The 20,620-nt window shown below is 50.5% G+C and overlaps 1 long non-coding RNA gene across 1 annotated transcript; it reads right to left on the reverse strand.

Moving 5' to 3' along the window:
• Positions 1-14,080: 14,080 nt before the first annotated feature.
• On the reverse strand, positions 14,081-17,115 carry LOC149523343 (uncharacterized). Its single transcript, XR_016347199.1, has 3 exons — positions 16,978-17,115; positions 15,461-15,510; positions 14,081-14,113 (listed from the first exon to the last, which is right to left on the reverse strand). It is a non-coding gene; the product is annotated as an uncharacterized LOC149523343 (long non-coding RNA).
• Between the last annotated feature and the right edge of the window lie 3,505 nt (positions 17,116-20,620).

A 20,620-nucleotide genomic window follows, 5' to 3' on the forward strand; every position in this document is an offset into this window, starting at 1 on the left:
GGGGACTGGACATGCATGCATCCCCGACGGAGACAAAGGAGAGCGGAGAAAGAGTGAGAGGCAGGAGGGGGAGAAGAGAAAGAGAGAGATGGAGAGAGGCAGGAGGCAGAGGAGAGCTGAGAAAGAGACGGGGAGGCAGTAGCAGGAGAAGCAAGAGAGAGACTGAGTGAGAGACTGGAGGCTCAGGAGAGAAGACCGACGTGGAGGAGAGACTTGAAAATCCCATCTTATGACGGGCTAATTGGCTAGTTAATAATAATCTTCCATAGCAGGAACTCTTTTCTATCGAAAGAAAAGCATGCGGGTGTCTGGGGACAGACAGACAGACGGACTCACCGGGAGCTGAGCAGATCTCCTGGCTGCTGGGACTCAGTGCTGGGAACAGAAAGGTGCCATGTGGTTAGTGCTGGAGATAAAATGTCCCGCTATTCTGAGTTTCCTCTCAAGGGACAGAAGCTGCCTGTAACAGAGAGGGAAATAATTTCCTGATCTGTGTGTTGCTGAAGAAGCAAATCAGTCAGGATGTTAGATCTGGGGCAGTGCGGATCCCTCGCTCACACAGACCTCAGATGAGCTGGGGTCCTCTTTCCCTTCAGCTCTCTAGAGGGCCAGATGCTCACCTGGTGTAAACCGGCATTGACTCCAGTGGAGAGACACTGATTTACACCAGTGTGGAATCTGGCCCAGCAGCTCTCACCCTCTGTGTTTACCCTGGTTCCCATTTCTCGCCCACTGAAGAGAATTTGTTGACAGTCTGGGCCAGCCGGCTACGAATTAGCCCAGGGGTCCCGGATACTCACCGGGCAGCAAGAGGCACAGAGACAAGAGCATCCCGGAGATGGGGGAAACTGATCTGGATGAAAACAGCTCAGCAGCATCTGTGTCTCGTGGGACTGGGAGGGGACAATCCACAGTCGCCCCCTGCTCCCATCTGCCCCCACTGCCTGGTCTGGCTTCAGGAGAAGGGAAACTCCAGTTTCTTCTCTTATCTGCCCCTGTCTGCTCCCCAGGGTTGGATGCTCCAGCCGGCACCTCTCCTGCTCCCAAGCTCTCTGGGGTCTGCAGGACTCAGGCAGCAGAGATGATGCAGCCTCTCTGACCTGCTCTCCCCCCATCTAGGGTCTGAAATTGGTCACCACTCGCCATTTCCTGTCCCACACCACCTCCCTTCCCTGCCCTGACCTCACTGTCTCTATTTAGGGCTGGAGGACTGAGAACTGAAGGGGCCTGGTTGTGTCTAAACCTTGTTTGTGTCTAAACATATCACTGAAGAAACTCTCCCCTTCAAACCCCTCTCCCTGCCTGGGGACTGAGACTGCCAGGGTCACTGGGGGGTGGGATGTTAGATAAGCCTGAAGCTTTTCCTTCCACCCTGGTCTCTGGTTCCTGGTGAGAAGGACCCAGCTCCCAATTCATCTTGAGGGGTTTAGTCACCACCCATCCCAACTACTTCTGCCTGTCCTGACCTGACTCACCCCCCATTCTGGGGGGCTGTGGAGCTCGCTGTCCCTGATGAGAGACAGGTACCAGGGCACTCGTGGATGGGGAAAAACACAAGGCAAGTGAAAAAGAGTATCCTGAAGAGGCCTCTGAGAAGGTGGGAGCCAGAATCCCTGTGGCTCTGCAGTGAGAACCAGGGCTAAAGGCCAAAGAAACAGCTGGGAAAGAAAAGGTCTTGTGAATGGCCTTGACCACCTGTGTGGGGAGCCGAACTGCAGAAGGTACCAAGGGAAGCAAAAGCATCCGCACAATTAGCCCCCCCGCTGCACAGACCCTGCAACTGCCTCACTTCCGCAGCCCCTGGAAGGAGCAGGGAGACGGCTCGGCACAGGGAAGGACTGACCAGGGCTCCTCCCTAGGCGCGTGCGTTAAAAGAGACACGAAAGGAGTCGGCTGCCCAGAGTCTGCACTAGTCGGCTAGAGAGATCTCGGGGTAAAGCGCCAGAGATGGACAGAGGATGTGCATAGGGACAGACAGATACATTTTTAAATAGTCTGGGTGGTTTATGACAAACATGGTTAAGCTCAGAGACCGAGACTTTCAAAAATGATTCATAAATTTGGAGGCCTGATGTAAGACCTCTTTAAGGGGCTGATTTCTAGCAGCTGGGGCTCAGCGCAGTCTCTGTCAGCCAAGAGCTGTCTCATGTTGGGCTCCCTAAATCACTGGCCATTGTGGAAGGTTTGACCAGAAGTGCTTGTGCCAATGATGCAGGTGCCAAAACTGTGTGAGACCAACTGTTGGGGTGAGAGGGGCTGCATCCCCATGGCCCAGTCTACCTTTGGTGCTCAGGTGAGACGCAACCCAGGGCGCTCAGAGCCAGCTGTGGGGGATGTTGCGAGAAAGCTCCTCTGGCCCAACCACCCTGCGCGGATGCTGAGCGGTCAGGACAGTTCTCAGCTGCTCCGGCCTTCCCAGCAGGGTGAACACGGATCATTTCCTGCTGAGGCCACAGAGGCAGCTGTGGGCACCGCTCACCTGTTCCAAGAGCAGATGGACACTAGACCCAGCACCTGCCCCCATGAACCACACAGCCCCTGCCACTCTGGTGCTTCACTGCAAGTTGTCTGGTATCAGCCAAGGTGTGAATTTATCCCATTCTACTTACACTAGTGTCAGTCCCTGTGCACAGTGGGGTCTGGTGTAAGAACCTTTCCTGGTTTATCTTACATTGTTTTGGAAGCAGTATAATTGACAAGATGTACATTTCTTTTAATGGCTAAGGATGATTAACATTGGGGAAAACTTACCACGGGCGGTGGTGGATTCTCCATCATTGGCAATTTTTAAACCCCATGTGGAGCTTTGTCTACACTGCAGGGTTTCTGTGCAAGAAGCCTTTTGCAGAAGAGTTCTTGTGCAAAAAACTTCTTGTGCATCCAGACCTCAAAGCACATTGCAAAAGCAATGAGTTTTTGCGCAAGAGAGCGTCCACACTGCATGGATACTCTTGCGCAAGAAAGCTCTGATTGCCATTCACAGAGTGGCCATCAGAGCACCTGTGCTTTTTCCGATAAGGGTTTCTTGCACAAAACTCCCTCCAGAGCATCCACACCTGCCTTTTTGCACAAGAGCTGTAGCGCAAAAAGGAGTTATTCCTTGTGTGATGGCGCGTTGGGAGTCCCCCGTCTCCTGCACCCCGAAATGGCACAAACAGACTGCACCAGCTGGTGGAATAGAGGAAGTTTATTGCCCCTCCAGGATACAGCACAGCACAGATGTAATCTGGTCACAGAGCTGGGCTAGGATGCCTCAGGCCCCCTTGAGATGGGGGAGACTGGGCCCCTAAACTCCAGCCCCTTTCCCTAGGCTGTCTCCTCCATGCTCACAGACAGCAACTAACTCACTCTCCACCAGCCCTGCCCCCCAGCCAGGGCAGCATCCACCTTCCTTTGTTCCTCTCCATGGGGGGTGGCTGGTCAGACAGGTTGAGACACCCTTTGCATAATGACTCATCCTGTTTTGCTGGGCCGTGGTACCAACTGCAGCCAGTGGGGGTTACCCCAGAGCCAGCAGCATAGAAACCAGCCAGGTACCCCCACTACATCACACCTTGTAGGGAGAGGAATAACTCTACCAGCAAAAGCCCTCCGTCCTGTCGATGTTCTTGCACAAAAACACACTTGAGGTGTGGACGCTCCACCAGTTTTTGCACAAACACCTTGTAGTGTAGACATAGCCTGGGTGTTTTTCTAAAACAGATGGTGTAGATGAAACAGGACTGATTTGGGGTCAGGTTCTCTGGCTTATGTGACAGAGGAGGTCAGACTAGATAGTCACCGTGGTCCCTTATGGCCTTAGAATTTATGAATAAACCTGACCAAAGCTCTGATTCCACAGTGTGTGTCCCTGGGGCTATGTCTACACTGGAGGGTTCTTGCGCAAGAACCCGCAAAGCGTCCACACTGCCTGTGTGCTCTTGTGTAAGAAGATTTACAGTACGTGGTAAGAGAGGGCTTCTTGCGCAAGAGCTATGCTCTTTTTTTACAAGTGTAAGCCTTCTTGTGCAACAGCTCTTGTGCAAGAGAGCAGTGTGGATGCGCGGCAGGGGTTTCCTGCGCAAGAAAGCCCTATGGCTAAAATGGTCATCAGAGCTTTCTTGTGCAAGAGAACGTCCACACTGCCATGGATGCTCTTGCGCAGAAGCACATCTCACACATGGCAGTGTGGACGTGTTCTTGCACAAGGCTTCTTGCACAAGAACCCTTGCACAAGATGTTCTTGTGCAAGAACCCGCCAGTGTAGACATAGCCTGGGAGTTACAGCAGCAAAGTTATAGGGGTTTAATTGTAGTGGGAAATTTCCCTTTCTACAGAGAAGTCCTGGGATAAATAGCTCTTCTCATTAATACTCTGCTTCTGCTTGTATGTCCCCTGTCACTGGAGTATCTGAGCCCCTCACATACATTAATGTTTTTTATGCTCACACACTTTGGAGAAGCAGGGCAGCTCACCCTCATGTCACAGATGGGGAAACTGAGGCACAGAGCGATACTAAGGCAATGTCTACACTGGCATGTAAATGCTGGTAGTTATAGGGGCAAGGGGAAACCCCGACATCTCAGCACCCCACCTCCCTTCCAAGATCTTTGCACAGCCTCTCTCTCCCCTCATACAAACAATAGGAGCATTTCATTGGACTGGTTTGCTGGGCCTTGGAGCACATCAGCCCAGCAGGCAGGGTGCCAGAAAGGGAGCTCAGAAAGGGCAATCAGATCTGTTCTACAGGCGAAGAGCAAATGGGACTTGAGGGATTATGGGCCATTTCCGGAAGGCAGTCAGGATGCAGCAATGAATTCAAGTGTCCATGCTGGCCCCCCGGAACTATATCCAGAGTGCAGCAGTCTCTGTGCCTCTCATCGAGGGGTTTGCCTAGAGCGCAGCAACAACAGAGCTTGTGCGCACTAAGAGCCTTGCCAGTGTGGACACCTCGGGAGTAACAGCATTGGGTGCGGATTTACGGCACAGTCACTTGTCACTGACTGAGCCCAGGGCACACAGGAGTCTGCAGCTGAGTCAGGGATTGCCCTGGCGACAAGATCTTCCTACCTGCCCCCAGCCCTTCCAGAGCCTGGGTGACAATGTCCAACCTCCTACCTGCCTGGAAGGCCAGTGACCCTGGGCTATTTCAGCCACAGAGGGGAGGAGCTTGGATAGGACAAGACTGGGAAACAGGGAAAATGTAAATGACAAGCTGGGAAATCTGCCTCTGGGACTGCATTGATCTCAGAGAGCTTTCCATTCCCTGTTTGCCTCCCTCCCCTGGCCCAAAGCCCAGGGCAGAATTAGACCTGCCTCCCCAGCCCTGCAGGACATATTGATGGAGCCAGACCCTGTAACACTAGAGAGCATCTGGCTGCTGCTCCGGAGAGGGAAGAGAGAGGAGAGTCGGTGTTGTGAGCAGTAGCCCCCGCTCAGCCTCTCTGCACGCACAGTCTGGATGTTCTGTGCAGCCACGCAGGGCGGGAACCACAGAATGAGCTGACAGCTCCCTGACCATTTGCAGAGTCCCTGGTGCAGACACTTCCCCCCAACCAGTGATGAGCTCTCTCAGGCCTGACCCCAGCAAGCAGCCCAGCGGGGTGGGGGTGGGGTCACACGCTGTGATGTGGGATTGAAGAACCCGCTCTCACAGTGTTATTTTTGGACTCACACATTAACCTGCCTCATTCTCGCTCACTCCCCATTTACTCTGCTCTCATGAGGTTTGCAGGGCAGTTTATTTTCATGGTTGTACATGTAAAGGCCAGAAGGGACCCTGAGTGAATAGCAGCATGACGAGTGAGGATGTAAATCTGTTCCCCAGGAGCCCAGGGCTTTGAGTGGTGGGAGAGAGGAAGGGGGGTGTGTGTTCAAGAGAGAGAAGGGTGTGTGTCTGTGAACGCGTGTGCAACATAGCAGAACCACACCGAGGGATGAAGAGAAGGAGCAAAGAAGCCCAGACGGAGCTAGAGAATCTCTGATCATGGTTCAGGGCAGGTTGCAACAGACTTTGTACACTGAGCAAAGAAACTCTGGCCTGTTGTTTGGTTTCAGCGGTGTTCAGGGAGACAGGACTTTGCACCTGCTTTGTACTTAATAAGGTTTGCATCACAGAAAGCCAGAAGCGCCAAAGTTAATTGTGTGTGCCCATGGTGAGATACTCGATATTTACTTGATATTGCCCCACTTATAGATCACAGGGTCACGTTCACACACTTAGCTGCAGCATCTTCAATCATTCTCTTCTTCTAACAGAAACAGCCCACTTGGCCTGAATGTTGGCTAACTGCTCAGGTCAGAAAGAGGTCACCCCAATAACAAGTCATGTACCCGGGGCAAACGGGATTCCTTGGAGTGGCCTAGCACCGAAGTCTGAGGTGGGGGGCTGGTAAAACTGTCCCTGAGGATGCAGCCAGGGCTGGATTAAGACATGGGCTAGCCAGGCAGCTGCCCGGGGCGCCAACCTATGGGGCATAGTGCCCCCTTAGAGCTGCCATCAAGCACCGCGCACCCGGCTCCCAGATCGCGGGCTGCAGCAGCTCCCAGCAGCCACCCTGCAGCGGCCGACCAGGGCGGGGGCTGCGTTAACCCCCCACAGTGCCAGCCAACAGTGCCCTTGCCCCAGGGGGATGCTAGACTGGAGCACAGAAACTGGAGATGGGCCCTGCTGTTTAGCTCCATTTGCAGGTCCTAATCAGACCACCTGCAGAGTTTGTGGGAGTGGATTTGAGGTTTTGGTTTAAGATCTAAACTCCCACAGAGTCTCAATGTAGGGTCTCTGCTTCTGAGACCGAAAGCGCAAGAGATACCAGAAAGGATGCTCCAGCATGTGACTGAGGGGGAGGGAAAGAAGCTCAGTCTGGGGTAGCTGAACCACCTAACCATGAAGAGGCAGGAGGCGGAGCTGTTGGCCTTTGTCAGAAGTTTCAGGAAGGTGAATGTGGAGTCCAGATCTGGTGCGTATCCAGGCCCTCACACAGGCAGACTGACTGAGCAGCTGGGCCAGGGCACAGACAGACCCAGGATAGACTTTTGCAAAGTATGCTGTGAAGTTCAATGCTCTAGTCAAGAGCTTCAGAGGGGTTGCCACGTTAGACTGTAACTGGAAAAACTTAAAAAACAACAAATAGTCTAGTGGCATCTTAGGCTATGTCTATGTAACCCACACACTGGGGGTATGTCTACACCTGCTCCCTAGTCCGAACTAGGGATACAAATGTAGCATACCGAAGTTGCTAATGAAGCACGGGATTTAAACATCCTGCTCTTGATTAGCATATTCATAAAAAGCCGGTAGTCCAAAATAACTTGCCGCGTGTAGACGCGGTATTCCAAGAGAAACCCTTCCCTCGAATTAACTGTTACTTCTCTGCATCTAGACCACAGCAACAGTTAAGACCAAGAGATATCTACAGCATGGGCTGGGAGGCCGCTAGCTTTTAGCTCAGAGGGTAGAGGCTCCTATACTGAGGTCCCAGGTTTAAATCTGACTGGTGGTGGTTATATCTTCACTGCACTCTAAACTTGAAATAAGAAACACAATTTGTGCTACGCAAATTGCGTACTTATTCTGAGTTTACCTTGAAATAGGCTATTTTGAAATGTGATGCAGTCTATACAGCAGCACATTTCAAAATAAAGTGCTATTTTGAGACATCGCTTAACCCTCATGGAATGAGGGCTACAGAGATGCTGAAATAGTGTGCGTGTTATTTCCAAAAATATTTTTGAATATTTTGAATATTCAAATATTTTGAAATAACGGGTGGCTTGTGAAGATGCAGAAGAGCTATTTCGGGATACCTCCAGGAGGCGTAAGGATCTTGCACAAAAAGGGGGTTTTGCGCAAAAAGGAAATGTCCACACTCTTTGTTTTTGCGCAAAAACCCCTTGCGCAAAAACAGAATGAAAGAGAGTATGCAAATGAATCATGTAAAAATGCTAATCCATGCTTCATTTGCAATGCCTCTTTCGGCAAAGCATGTAGTGTAGACAGAGCCTTAGGCTATGTCTACACTTGATTTCTCCTTCGAGGGAGGAATGAAAATGTCGACATCTGAAATTGCAAATGAAGCGGTGATTTAAATATCCCGCACTTCATCTGCATAATTGCAGACTGCCACTATTGCTAAATGGTGCTATTTCGGGACATCAACTTGGTCCCCGTGGGGTTATTTCGAGAGAAAAACCTTTCCCTCAAAAAAACCCCTACACCTGTAGTGCTCCCACTACATACAGCTTCTCCTGTTAGTAACATGCTGTTGATAACTGGGCTTTGAGTACTAAACCAGTTGTGCAAAGCTCTAGAAGTCCCAGGTTCAAAACTGCATGGTGGCAGTTACACAAATAGTGGCCTGGTATTTAGAAGTAGCAGTTGGGGAAAGGAGGGGCTGGGGTGCCAGAGGCAGGCTCTGGATGGGAGGCGCTTACCAGCAGAAACCTGAGACAGACGGTCTGCTGCAGGCTGCTCACTGCTCCATGTGGCTCTGCTCTGGGCATGAGAGAGAGGGGGAGAGCATTGAGGCAGGAGGGAGAAGGATTCCTACACTGCCCCTGCTTAGGGTTGCCAGGTGTCCAGTATTCAACCAAACAGTCCATTTTTTGTGCCCTCTGTCTGGTAAAAAAATTCAGCAAATACTGGACATGTGCAACGACCGGTATTTCCTGCTTTTCCAGCTGGGCACCCCACAGATGCCTGGCGGGGACAGGGGAGTGGCTGGGGAGGCGGGGCCACAGTCAGCGCTGGGAGCCCTCAGCTCAGCTGGTTGCATGTGGAAGCCTGGCGGGGGCGGGTGGGAGTGACTGGGGAGGCGGAGCCGTGATCGGTGCTCTGACCGAGAGCTCCCAGTGCCAATCGCGGCCCCGCCTCCCCAGCCACTCCCCTCGCCCCCACCAGGCTTCCACATGCAACCAGCTGAAGGCTCCCCATGGGAGCAGGTAATTAATTTCCTCCCCTGCTGCCCAGTCCTCCTTGGGAAGTGTAAATTACTTCACCCCTTTTCATCAGACAGTCTGCCCTCTGCTCAGAGCCCAGCCAGACATTCTGGCCCGGGAATGGGGGCACAGTACGGCTCCTTCCACTTTCTGTTCACAGATTTTCAGACATATAATCCACTTCTTGTCATGGCCAGAGTATGGACCAGGCTCGAATCCCCCTTTATTCCCCTCCACCGCTGAATAAAGGCTCCGAGGGGCTAGCACTGCCTGGCAATAGGGTTGCCAGGAGGGAGGCCTCAGCAGGTTGCATGTTAGGAGGTTCATGTAGTCAAAATATAAGGTGGAGGCTGTTGATTGTTTATAATAAAGTCCCCATTCAGTGTTAAGCATAGTTGTGGTGGGGTTTTTTGTTTCTTTGTTTTGCTCAACAAATGTTTAGCACGTGTGTTCGGTATTTTTTGGGAAACCATCTAGCACCCCTACCCCTGCTCCCAGCACAAATTCTCTGATCCTGAGACAAACTGAGAGATTGGCCATTGGGAGCTAAGAGATTTTGCTGGGGGTTAGGAACAGCATGAGAAGTTTCCCTTCTCCCTCCCCAGCCATCTGGAATAGAGAACAGCTGGCTTTTTAAAATGTGACCTGATCTCTATCTAAAGGTTCCAGTGAGGTGGCTGTGGGTCAGATCTGGTGGCTTGGTGGGCCGGATCCAGCCTGCTAACAGCCTCTTGCCCACCCTGCTCTATGACATTACTGATAAAGGTATTTAATAGATAAATCACTGATAAAGATATTTAATAGAACCAGACCTAATAGTGACCCTGCAGGACTCCACTTGATTTGCCCATCCAGCATGAACTACTGATAATTACTCTCTGGGAATGGTTTCCCAATTAGTTATGCACCCACTTCATAATAGCTCCATCTGGCTTGTATTCCCTTAGGTTTTTTTTATGAGTGGGTCATGAGAGATAGTACCAAAGCCTTACAATAATAAAAATATATCACATCTAGAACTTCTCCCAGCCCACAAGACTTCTTACCCTATCAAAAAGAGCTACTAGGTAGATTTGACACAATTTGTGCCTCACAAATCTATACCTTATCACTTCATTGTCTTCTAGATATTTGCAAGCTATTTACTTAATTATTTGCTCCATTATCTTTCAGGGTTCTGAAGTTAAGGTGACTATAATTCCCTGGGTTATCCCAATTTCCCTTTTTATAGGTGGGCACTATGTTTTATGTTTCCTGGAATCTCGCCTATCTTCCATGACATTTTGAAGATTATCTCTGTCTGATAATAGTTATCTCCTCATTCATCTTCTTGATTATTGTAAGATGTACTTCGTCAGGCCCTGGCAACGCGAAAACTTTTAACTTGACTAAGTAATTTGTAACTTGTTCTTTCCTTAAATAAACTTCTGAACCTACCTGATTTTCACTGACATTCACTATCATAGACTTCCAGTTCCTACTAATGTTTTTGGTGAAAATTGAAACAAAAAGTATTTAGCATTTCTGCCTTTTGCACATTTTCTGTTGATTTCTTTCCACCTGACTGACTAACAGACCTGCCCTGTACTTGGTCTTCCTCTTGCTTTACTGTATTTGTAGAACGTTTTCTTCTTACCTTTTCTGCTTCTAGCTAGTTGAATCCCATTTTGTGCTTTGGCCTTTCTAATTTTGTCCCTATAAAGAACCCAACTCTGATTGGCTTGAAAAGCAAGCAATTTTTAAAAAATTGATCCTTATATTTCAAACACTAGAAAACAAAGAAAAGGATGCAGAAAACATATCTTTCAATACATCTTATTAATGTTAAGGCAGACTTGGGATTTAGGAGGGGATGATTTTCAGCTACTTTGCGTTCGCTGTGGAATTGCTCCATGGAGCTGAGAGGAATTCAGAGCTGAGCTGTGGATATACAGAGTCAGGGAGTAGGAATACAGAGTCTGTGTATTTTCTATTCAGATGAAGCATTTTTTCCAAAAGGCAAACAGGTTGCCTATGCTCTGAGACTATTCCAGTGCCCAATAGCACCTGGAGGTGCTGTGCATTGCCCAGCTGTGGCACTAGAGAAGGTTCTCCTCTTCATTGCTGTGCAACCTCTGTGGTGGCCTCTGATTTGTGGCTGTGCACTGATGAGCTCTTCATTCCAGCAACTGGAGCATTAATGACACCTCTCCCGCCGCACGACCATTTCCACATACGTTGATGTCTCTTCCGACTGGGGTGGTGGATCCTTTCGGACAAAACGTGGACATGTTACTTTTCTGCTCAACAAGCACGAAGCCAGAAAAAACGAAGCCAGGAAAACGTTTATCAGACAGTCCTGATGTGAAAAATCAGAAGCAGTTCTCATGGGCATCTAGGATGGGAAATACCAACAACCCCACTTCCTACATAATCTCTTCTGTGGCAGGTAGCTCTGAATTCACCCTCCCCAGCCTTGGTCTGGCCCATTTCTGCTCCCAGGTTAGGACAGCTGGGCTTTGCACTGACACCTGCCAGCTGCGGAGAAGAGCCCTTCTCTCGCCCTCCATGCCAGCAGCTCCACTGAGGTAGTGCCAGGTTCTCCCTGTGATGGGGTATTATTATCAGATCTATGGATTCTTCTGTGCTGCTGGTGGTTTCATTTTTTTCTCTTCAGTTTCATACTTTAATCACTGATGTTGTTAATGGTGATATATACAGAGGTTATTTGCACTTGTTATTAGAGTTTTGTTATGAGGGAGATTGCGTCTCTATCTATGGGCAATTGTGACACAATCCTGAAGTTGGTGACTATGATAAGCGCCTGCCATTCATGTTAAATGCCCCTTTACTTAGTTTTTGCCAGGGATCTGTGTGTGTGTGTGTGTGTGTGTGTGAGAGAGAGAGAGAGACAGACAGACAGACAGACAGAAGTAGCAGAATTAACTCAGAAGCAACTAAAGAAGGCAAAAAGAAATACAGACGCTGCCAGAGAAGTGTTTAGAGCAGGTCACTGAGGAAAAAAAACTGAGAGAGCTTTGGGGCATAGTGCTACTGGGAAGCTTGGACCTGGAAGCAAAGAATAGTGTCTCTTGGGGTATGTCTACACTACCCCGCTAGTTCGAACTAGCGGGGTAATGTATGCATACCGCACTTGCAAATGAAGCCCGGGATTTGAATTTCCCAGGCTTCATTTGCATAAGCGGGGAGCCGCCATTTTTAAAACCCCGCTGGTTCACGGGGTTCGAACCAGCGGGGTTTTAAAAATGGCGGCTCCCCGCTTATGCAAATGAAGCCCGGGAAATTCAAATCCCGGGCTTCATTTGCAAGTGCGGTATGCCTACATTACCCTCCTAGTTCAAACTAGGAGGGTAGTGTAGACATACCCTTGATGTTTGATTTCTGCTGTATATAGGAAAATAGGACATGGCCCCCTGCCCCCCCTGAAGTCAAAGGAGGAAAGTTCTAGGATTTCATCCCTTGCCCGTCTTCCTTCCCGTTTGAGGGTATGTCTACACTACAGTGCTATTTAAAATTAACTTAATTCGAAATAGTTAATTCGAATTAAGCTAATTCGAAATAACTCACCTATACACAAAAATTATTTCAAAATAGCATTTTGCTATTTCGAAATAGCCCATCCACACTGAGTGGACTCTGAACCAAAGTTAAGTCTGGCCAGAACCAGTGCCAGCAGGGCATCGGGTTAGGACTTTGTGTGTGGGGCTGCTGCCTGAGGATAACTGAGCTCCGTGCTTAAAGGGACCCGACCCCCACCCTGGACAGACAGTTCTCAGGGTTCCCCGCTTGCTTGTCTACCTCGATGAGGGATAGCAGAGCAGTCCTGTCATGGAGTGCCCTGAGTGCCCGCACTCGGGATTCCACAGCACTCGGCCACATGGAGCCAGAGCTGCCCCTGCATACGCTAGTGCATCTCGTGGGGTCGTTGCCATCAGCCCGGCTGCACTTGCTGCAGGCTGCCATCTGGGGGGTCCATCAGGGAGCTGTCAGGATCCAGGAGGCCCTGCGGGAGAGCATCTACCCCGAGGAGCCCTCAGAGCCTCCCTGGTCCTCCCCACTGGGGGCTCATGCCCCATTCCTCCCTCACGTCCTTCCACTTACCCCTCCCTAGCCCCCCTTCGTGATGTCAAATACAAGACACGTATGTTCAAAAATAGAAACTGGGTTTATTGAACAAAACTGGGGGGGGGGGATGGACCTCTGAGGAGACTGGGAAAAAGAGGTGGAAGAGGGGAAGAGGGGAGTGGGAGAGGGGTGGGGGAAACCTGGGAGGAGGGAGCTGGAAGGGGGAAGCAAGGGGAAGAAGTGGGAGGGGAAGCTCAAGGTTCAGGGTTGGGGGTCTCACCGGACCAACCTGTTTTCATGCAAACCTGCTCCTGGGTTCGCATGTGACCTTTGGTGACCAGGCTGGCAGCTATCCTGCCATAGCCGGCCGTGGTCCTCCATCTAGCGTGGAGATCATGGATGTTGGGGGCATCTCCCACAAACCTGCATAATGTCCACGATCTCTACTCTGGACCAGGAAGGTGCCCACCTTCTCCAGCCCCTGTCAGGCTCCTGGGAGCTGGCAGACTGTTCCTGGGGAGTGGTGGAGGGCTGGCTGCCAGTGGTTTGCTGGCTCATGTTTTGGGGCCACTGGGTCAGTGGCCACTGCTGGCTCTGGGCTGGCAGGCTTGGAGCTGGCACAGGCACTGTGGCCAGGGTCTACCACTTCAATGGCTCTGGGGCTGGGGGAGAGGAGAGTAAGTTTTCCTGGTTGTGCCCAGAGTGGCCACCAGGGCTCCCTGGGAAGGGCTGGAGGCCCCCTATTTTGAATTAAGTGTCTACACAGCACTTAATTCGAAATAGCTATTTCGAATTTGGTGTTACTCCTCATAGAATGAGGTTTACCAAATTCTAAATAAGTGCTCCACTATTTCAAATTTATTTTGAAATAGCGGTTTGGCTGTGTATTTCGAAATAACAGCTATTATTTCAAATTAACTTTGTAGTGTAGACATACCCTGGGAGGCCTGAAGTGGGGAGAGTGAAAGACATAATCTGAAGTCTGGGAACCCTGAGTAAATCCACATTCCCAGCTCATGGGTCCTTGCCGAGTGGGAACAGGCAAACCAATCGCTCTCTGTTCTCGCCTCATTTTGTCGTTAATAAACGCTATGACTCACCGTGGTGCTTTCTGACCAGTTCATTGAGGCATCTGGAAAGAGAATGACAATTACACATCATCACTTGGCTGTAAATGCCTTAAGAGGCAGAACTTTGCTGAGCACAAACTAGAACCCCATGGCTCATGGCTCTCCCCCAGACAGGTCAGGGCTGCACTGAGCACCATGGAGTTTGATCAGGGTCAGCAGGGGATATTGAAGCAGAAGGCTAATTCAGCTGAGGAAGAAGGTCAGTGGAAACTCTTTATCTGGGTTTTCGACAGAGCTAGTTTTCGACCAACAGAAAATTTGGGTGGAAATACTTTGTCTACACCCTGAAATATTGTGATTAATATTATCATCATGGTGCCACATAGGACTTGTAGTTCATTTGCCTCATGCTGATCGTCTCCTCAACAAAGTGGGTTTCATCACTCATGATGCACTGCAGCCAGGGACTCCCATGATGCACTGGAACCAAGAAGCCCATCATATACTATTTCCCATCACCAAGAGGGTAAAAAGTGATGAGAGTGAGAGAGCTTGGCTGAGAGAGGAGACCAAGAGCACAAGGCACCTGAATCACAGCTCCAAGAGGGAACTCTTGTGCTATTTCAAATCAAACCATTTTCTTTGTCAGCTCAAAGCTTTTGATGTTTGATTATCATTGAAAAGTTGAAATGTCCCACAGAAAATGTGGATGAATACTAAACCAAAAAAAAAAAAAAAAAAAAAAAAAAGCATTGTTGTCTAAATGTTCCACAGAAAAACATGCAGGATCTTTATTTTACAAACAGGCGTAAGATTTATTTAATTTTTAAAATAAAAAGGTAAACTGAGGCAGCTGGACTCTAAGTTGAACAGAGCCTGTGAATTGTGCATGTGACTGCACTTCTCAGGGCCCTGGATCCCTCAGGGATTTGGTACAAACTCCTCAGGGCTTCCAAACACCTTGGACACTTAGGGGATTTCAAACAGGAATACCCCCCCATGTGTGTGTATCAGCCTTCGGCCTCACAAAAAAGCCAATAGGTGGGCACCAGTTGCCTGCTAAGATACAGCGTATTGGGACTTTATTGCTGTGGTGTTACACCATGGCCCATGTGTGCACAGGGCAGGAAGGACTGGTCAGCACCAGGCAGCCTCATTGCCCAGTGAAGAGACTGGGACACTTTCCAGTGGAAGCTTTCCTCAGGAGATGGCCTTTCCGTGAGGGACGGGAAGAGGTAACACTTTGCCTCACTCCTCTAAGCCCTGGCAATGCAAAGGGGATTAGAGGCAAAGGGGGTGGGGCAAAGGAACCCAGGGACTCAGATGCCCGAGCCTTGGGAACCCTGAGGACTCTTTATCCTCATTCATTTTGATCACAGGCAGGGTTGCTGTTGTTGTAACTCTCTTACAGTGAAGATGATCTTCAGGAGCATTTCTGGTGTCATGCTGGACATGTTCCCTGCGGGCAGGAATAAGGACAGGGGGTGTTAGTGATGCTGGATGCTCGTTCCGTGTCCAGTGATCCAGCTGCTAGCAGATTGCTTCCCGTGATGCATCCATGGGAAAAAATTAGCAAGTGCTCAGCACCCACCAACAGCCCATCTGCCCCTCCCCCACTGATGGGGCCACTGACTCCCCTGGCTCCTTCCCAGCACCTCCTGCCTACCTTAATCAGCTGCATCCCATGAAGGGTGGGATGCTCCTGGAGGGAGGGGGAGGAACAGAGATGCAGCGCACTTGGGGTGTGTCTAGACTACATGCCTCCTTCGACGGAGGCATGTAGATTAGCCAGATCGGAAGAGGGAAATGAAGCCGCGATTAAAATAATCGCGGCTTCATTTAAATTTAAATGGCTGCCCCGATCTGCCGATCAGCTGTTTGTCGGCAGATCGGGGCAGTCTGGACGTGACGCGCCGACAAAGAAGCCTTTCTTCATCGGCACAGGTAAGCCTCGTGAAACCAGGCTTACCTGTGCCGATGAAGAAAGGCTTCTTTGTCGGCGCATCGCGTCCAGACTGCCCAGATCTGCCGACAAACAGCTGATCGGCAGATCGGGGCAGCCATTTAAATTTAAATGAAGCCGCGATTATTTTAATCGCGGCTTCATTTCCCTCTTCCGATCTGGCTAATCTACATGCCTCCGTCGAAGGAGGCATGTAGTCTAGACACACCCTTGGGGAAGAGGCAGGGCATGGGGAAGGGGAAAGGTGGGAAGTGGGGGGTGGGGAGGCAGAGCAGGGGTGATGGTTCAGGGGAAGGGATGAAGTGGATTGGAGTGGGGGAGGCATCAAGCATCCCCTGGTTGGAGGGAAAGTTGGTGCCTGTGGCCCCAATATGTTGGTTCCTCTGGTCCATGCTGCAGAGGCAACTGGCTCAGAACCCCCTCTGCTCACACATATGGTACGCCCTGAATCCCCACGGGGGTGCCTGCTCGGCTCTCCCCAACAGGCAGAGGAGGGGAGCACTGTGGCCGCCTCACACAGAGACCTGCACCCAAATCACTGCCTCTGCAGGGAACCCGCTGGCAGTGTTTTGAGGTGAATCCTTGTGTGGCTGTATTGAGCCTGGCACTGAACCAGCTGCAGCAGGTGGATCTCGTGTTGGGTGTTACTTGGACTGGAGACCCTTGGCCAGGCCTAGATGCTCCCAGCCCTGCCTCAAAGAACAGACCCGGCTCTGGGTCAGCTGGTGCAGCTTTGTGGCTGACCAGCTCTGATACCCCAAAGTGTAGAACAGGCTCACTTCCCCTCTTTCACACACCTGGGGGTGACTTTCAAACACGTTCCCTACTGCTGGGGAATTTGAAGGGAACACAACACTTTGGCAAACCCCTTTCTTAAAGTGTTTCCACGTAACCCCCGCTCCCTCCCCAGCCAGAGAGAAGGGACCCAGAAAGGAAACGAGACAGGAGAAGGAAGGATCCTACCTTTGACCCCTTGGTGGAAATGTGACTGGAAGGCAGTGAAACACGGAGATCAGAGACGTGGGCAGGATTCCTGGTGGGCACAGAGAGACAGAAACTGAGCAACACAGCCTCATTGCATTGGCGCAGAGAATGGCCCAGAGTAATGCGTTGGTCATTAATGCATTCATGTCCAATGGCTCAGTCCAGCTCTGTCCCACACCAGCCCTATTTGACCACACCACTCCCAGGGGCAATCTGTCAGTTTAGTGCCAGTCTCAAGGCATTTGATATTCTGTGGAAAATCTCGGAGTCAGGGAGTTCAGTGAGAATCCTGGCTTTGATTAAAAACAAAAAACCAAGAAACACGCCACCCTCATTTCCTGGGAGAACATCCTGGACATGTGAGCTGAGAAGTCCTACAAAGGGCAAATTTTCCAGCAAACACAATAAGAACATAAGAACGGCCAGACTGGGTCAGACCAAAGGTCCATCTAGCCCAGTAGCCTGTCTGCTGACAGTGGCCAGCACCAGGTGCCCCAGAGAGGGTGGACCAAAGACAATGATCAAGCGATTTGTCTCCTGACATCCTTCTCCAGCCTCTGACAAACAGAGGCCAGGAACACCATTTCTAACCCCTGGCTAATAGCCTTTTATGAACCTAACCTCCATGAAATTATCTAGCTTCTCTTTAAACTCTGTTACAGTCCTAACCTTCACAGCCTCCTCTGGCAAGGAGTTCCACAGGTTGACTACACGCTGTGTGAAGAAGAACTTTCTTTTATTAGTTTTAAACCTGATACCCATTAATGTCATTTGGTGTCCTCTAATTTGTCTATTATGGGAACTAATAACCCTCATCTCACGCTGGTCGGGGTGAGGAAAGGCTATGGGGCAGCACTGTGCCCAGAGCTCTGTGTTCAGAGTTGTTAGGCCCTGATTCAGGAAAACTCCTATACATGGGCATGGGCTTACTGGCCTTTGCTGGCTAGGGAATGCCTTCCCGACCTGGATCCTTCATGGGCTGTGTGCAAATATTTGATCCAGACACATGCCCCTGGCTGAGTCATAAATTGCAACTATCTGTGAGGCAGGGACTGTGCCCTTCATTGATGATCTGTGCATGTCTGGAAGCATGGGGGCTCTGATCCCTCGCTGGCACTCCAGTAACATATCTAACCAATAATGTACAGCACCGAGCATAGTGGAGGGCTGATCCCTGATTAGGGCCCCAGCGTGCTACTGCAATACAAATAATGAATCACATTTATAATGCATTTTATCATCCTTTTACCTTTGTCCCCAGCCATCCTCTGAAAAACATGATTTCACTGTGTGTTTGCTCATCTCTCTCCCCCCATCCCAGGCACACTGGGGACAGGGGATCTCAGGGGTGTCTCTGCCACATCTGTCAGTATTTGCTAACACAGCTCAGCCTCACTCTCACACCCACCTTTCCTTCCCAGAAGATAAAGCGCCACAGCCAGCACCAGGAGGACAGGGATCGTAATTCCCAACGGGAGCCTTAGATCTGGCCCTAGGAAAGAATTGTGATATGAATGGCCCCTCCAATCAGCCACCTGAGTCCTGTGGCAAGTGACCCCTTGTGTCCTCATGAACATACCCAGAGAGCTCACCTTGTGGATATCTGTACAGAAGTGGTTCCCAAACTTTTTGGCATCATGCTCCCTTTTTGATTTTTGAAAAACCCTCATGCACCCCCCCCCCCCCCCCCCACCCCATAGCAGCAAAACTTGTTGAGGAAAAAAAAAGGAACTGACAAGGGACAAAAAACAAAATAGCAGCTTAGGAGAGGATTAATGGGGGAGGGGCGACTGAGTCGCCTCGCGCACCCCCTGGAATTTCTTCAGGCCCCCCCTCGGGGGCACACACCCCAGTTTGGGAACCCATGCTGTACAGTGACGTTATGGGCTGTTCTTTATGAGTAAAGATAGTTGAGGTTTTACCACAAATCTTTCGACACACCATTTTTTAATCCAAATCCAGTTACACTGACATCAAAATCTTTCCTCCAAACAGTTCACAGGCAAGGATCTTTTTAGTTTTCCTACCAAAATAATTTGGAAATGAAAGGAAAGATTTCCTAGGCCGGCAGAAGAGCTCTGTGTGGCTCAAAAGCTGGTTTCTTTCAGCAACAGTGTCCGTTCTAATGGAAAATATTCCCTCACCCACCTTCTCTCTGTGTTTCTGACGTACTTGCCTCATTTTGTTTCTGAAAACCCAAGCCAAAGGAAAATAGCTGGACGAAATGAAACCAAATGAAATATTTTTGTTGCATTCCATGAATATTTTTCATCAAAACATTGAAACGTCCTGAAACATGTTTTGAATGAAAGGGTTTTGCTCATATTTTTTGTGTGTGTGAAAATAAATCTCCCCCTCCCCCAGCACAGAAGTTGCGAGCTCCTTAAGGCAAGAAACATCCCTGTGGGAAGTGGCCTGTTTCAGGGAAGGAAGCATCTCATGATGCTATATGAAAATGAAATTGGAAATATCAGACTTTCTGGGGGGACAGAAAAGTCAATTCCCTTCCTACTCTGTCCCATGTGATGCTGAGTTGTGGGGTTCACGCACACGCACACCCCACCTTACCAGTGACACGGAGGTGCTTAGCAGGGCTGAGCTGGGACTTGATCAGGTGGTTGCTGCTGTTCTTGATCTCATAGGCACAAGCATAATCCCCAGCGCTGTCCCTGGACACCACATGGGGATAGCCGTAGACAGATTTCCTCTCCAGACTGGTCTGGTTTGCAACTTCCTCCCCGTCCTTACAGAAGATGACACGGGCGACAAGGTCCTGGGAACTCACAAAGCACTGGAGCCACACGGAGCCCCCCAGAGGGGAGGCTGTCTGGTTGAGGTAGAGAGTGGGAGCAGGGAGAGGGCCTACAGAAGGGAATAGGTCACAGCCATGAGTGGTGGCCAGCGCTATCAGTAGGAGGTAAATGGCAGGTCTGTTTGTGCCGTCTCTCAGAGGCTCTGGTCCCAGCCTAGCTGGCAGAGATCCTGGCTCTTGGGGGCCACCTAGGGCCTGGCCAACACCTCAGCCTGCCCCCACTCTTCCCCGGCTCATGCAATCGCTGGGCTAGGGAGCTCATTGGCTGACAACCAAGGGCCTGTGTCCAGTTTCGAACCCCTCTGGCATTTGCTTTACCCGCTCCCTGCCCCCAAACTCCCAGCTGGCCCAGGAGGCCCAGGCTAACGGAGGGTTCTGGAAGAGCAGCAGGGAGCAGATCTGGGAATTGTCAGGGAGAAGGGACCCAGCTCTCGACTCGCAGGGGAATTGCTGCTGTTGGGCGGGTCATTATCTGCCTGTCGCTTTCCCCATCCCCATGGTGTCCTCAGCTACTGCCATGCCTGGGCCGTCAGCAAAGAAAAGGCTTGGCCAGCCTCTGCTAGGCTGGGGTGAGGGTCGCTGGGCACAGCCTCTGTCCCGGGACATAGAGGAGCTGAGCCAGGGTGAGCTAATTGTCCCTCCTGGCCATACCCCGTTGAAAGCCCCCTTCCTGGTTGGAGCTCCAGACCCAGCCCTGAGACCATGAGGGGCTGGGAGCCACTGGGAAGGTAAATCGCTTGGGGTCAGAGCTGTGGTGCTCTCTGCTTCGCATGGCCTGTGCCCTGGGAGTGGGCCAGGCTGGGCTGTGGA

This window comes from Pelodiscus sinensis, chromosome 18, assembly GCF_052426305.1.
Source record: "Pelodiscus sinensis isolate ZL-2025 chromosome 18, ASM5242630v1, whole genome shotgun sequence".
NCBI lineage: Eukaryota > Metazoa > Chordata > Testudines > Trionychidae > Pelodiscus > Pelodiscus sinensis.